The sequence below is a fragment of the Schistocerca nitens genome, unplaced genomic scaffold (genome assembly GCF_023898315.1).
Source record: "Schistocerca nitens isolate TAMUIC-IGC-003100 unplaced genomic scaffold, iqSchNite1.1 HiC_scaffold_519, whole genome shotgun sequence".
NCBI classification, from domain to species: domain Eukaryota; kingdom Metazoa; phylum Arthropoda; class Insecta; order Orthoptera; family Acrididae; genus Schistocerca; species Schistocerca nitens.
Window position 1 is genome coordinate 926,645 of NW_026046052.1, and position 2,468 is coordinate 929,112.

The window sequence follows — 2,468 nt, forward strand, 5'->3', positions numbered from 1 at the left end:
GTCCTTGGGCATGATGGTGACGCGCTTGGCGTGGATTGCGCACAGGTTGGTGTCTTCGAAGAGGCCGACGAGGTAGGCCTCGCTGGCCTCCTGCAGGGCCATGACTGCGGAGCTCTGGAAGCGCAGGTCGGTCTTGAAGTCCTGGGCGATCTCGCGCACTAGGCGCTGGAACGGCAGCTTGCGGATGAGCAGCTCTGTGCTCTTCTGGTAGCGCCTGATTTCTCGCAGGGCGACGGTGCCCGGCCTGTAGCGGTGGGGCTTCTTGACGCCGCCGGTGGCGGGCGCGCTCTTCCTCGCCGCCTTGGTGGCGAGCTGTTTGCGCGGCGCCTTTCCGCCGGTGGACTTGCGGGCCGTTTGCTTTGTGCGGGCCATAGCGGTTAGCGGTGCGTGCGGTAGCGAAGCGTCCGGTGCTGCCTTGACAACGGGCCCGCGCGGGCCCGTGCTGCGCTTATATGCCCTCGGTGCGCGTGGTGGGGGGAGGGCGGGCCAGAGTCTATATAGGGGGGCGGCGCGCGCTCACGGCGCACCGTAGCCGACTCGCTAGCGCCGGGTGAGGAGCTGCCGCTTGTGCTTTTTTTGTTGCTTGAGGAGGAGGAAGAATGACAGGCCGCGGCAAGGGAGGAAAGGGGCTGGGCAAGGGTGGCGCCAAGCGGCACCGCAAGGTGTTGCGCGACAACATCCAGGGCATCACGAAGCCCGCCATCCGCCGCCTGGCTCGCAGGGGCGGCGTGAAGCGCATCTCTGGTCTGATCTACGAGGAGACCCGCGGAGTGCTGAAGGTGTTCCTGGAGAACGTGATCCGCGACGCGGTGACGTACACTGAGCACGCCAAGCGCAAGACTGTGACGGCCATGGACGTGGTGTACGCCCTGAAGAGGCAGGGGCGCACCCTGTACGGTTTCGGCGGTTAGGCAGGCAGCCGGTGTGCTGTGCTGTGGCCTTCCCGCGGCCGTGCCGTTGCCCGTGCTTGGTGGGAGAGACGAAAAACGGCCCTTTTCAGGGCCACCACACTGTTCGGAAATTGAAAAGTGCGAAAGGGTCTGTGTTGCCTGCCTGCCTCTGTGTGTGTGTGTTTGTTGTTGTTGTTGTTGTTGTTGTGCGCCTCTGTTGCTTTGCGTGCGTGCGTTCCGTTTGGAGTTTCGACGTGACGTGTGTGATGATGGATGCGGGAGGGCGCGGCTGAGTCCGGTGTGTGCGTGGTTTGTTTGTGGCGCGGGCCGGATCATCGATCGGATCAGCTGTTTGGTTTGGTTTGGTTTGTCCTGTGCCTGTGTGTTTGGAGAGCGCGCGCGGCGGCCCGCGTGTCGTCCGTCGTCGGGCCGTTACGCGCTCTTTTAATTATGAACATATTAACAATGATCACATCACATTATTGGTGTATTGATGTCGTTGTCGTTGTTTGGAACGCGACTGTGCGTGCGTGGAGGGGTGCAGAAAAAATGTGTGTGTGTTCGGCCACACGGGCTGTGGACAAGATGGCGGACGTGCGCCGGCGCTGTGGACGTTGTTGTAAAGTGCGGCGAGGACGACGGAAACTTTGCTTTGGACGTAGGTTTGTGTGGTGGCCCTGAAAAGGGCCGATTGTTGTGAGGCGAGCCGGCAAGGCAAAGGCGCGTTTGCGTTTGCGTGCAGGGAGCACGCAAGCGCAGCGCCGCGGTCCCTGTTTAGGCCTTCTTCTCGGTCTTCTTTGGCAGCAGGACGGCCTGGATGTTGGGCAGGACACCACCCTGTGCGATGGTGACGCCCGACAAGAGCTTGTTGAGCTCCTCGTCGTTGCGGATGGCGAGCTGCAGGTGGCGCGGGATGATGCGCGTCTTCTTGTTGTCGCGGGCCGCGTTTCCGGCCAGCTCGAGCACCTCAGCCGCGAGGTACTCCATGACGGCGGCGAGGTAGACGGGCGCCCCGGCGCCGACGCGCTCGGCGTAGTTTCCCTTGCGCAGGAGGCGGTGGATTCTGCCGACCGGGAACTGGAGCCCAGCCCTGCTTGAGCGGGACTTTGACTTGCCCTTGACTTTGCCTCCCTTTCCGCGTCCGGACATGGCGTTTGGCTAGTGGCGTAAGCGCTAAACACGTAACCGTAACGGTGCGAGCCGCAGCGAGTCGAGCAGCGGAGTGCGTGCGTGTGCCGGCGGCGGCGGGGTGGGGGTCCCTTTATGGGCTCGGGTGCGGCGGCCGGTTGCGCGCGCGCCCCATTGGTCGGCGGCCGCAACAGGGCGAGCTGGTAAAGGTGCGGTGTTGCGGTAGCGGCGGGTGCCACTGTGTGGGGAGACGCTGACTAGAGCGGAGCGCTTGCTGCCTGTTGTTGTACGTTCGAGATGCCGCCCAAGACTAGCGGGAAGGCCGCCAAGAAGGCCGGCAAGGCGCAGAAGAACATTTCGAAGGGCGACAAGAAGAAGAAGCGCAAGAGGAAGGAGAGCTATGCCATCTACATCTACAAGGTGCTGAAGCAGGTGCACCCCGACACGGGC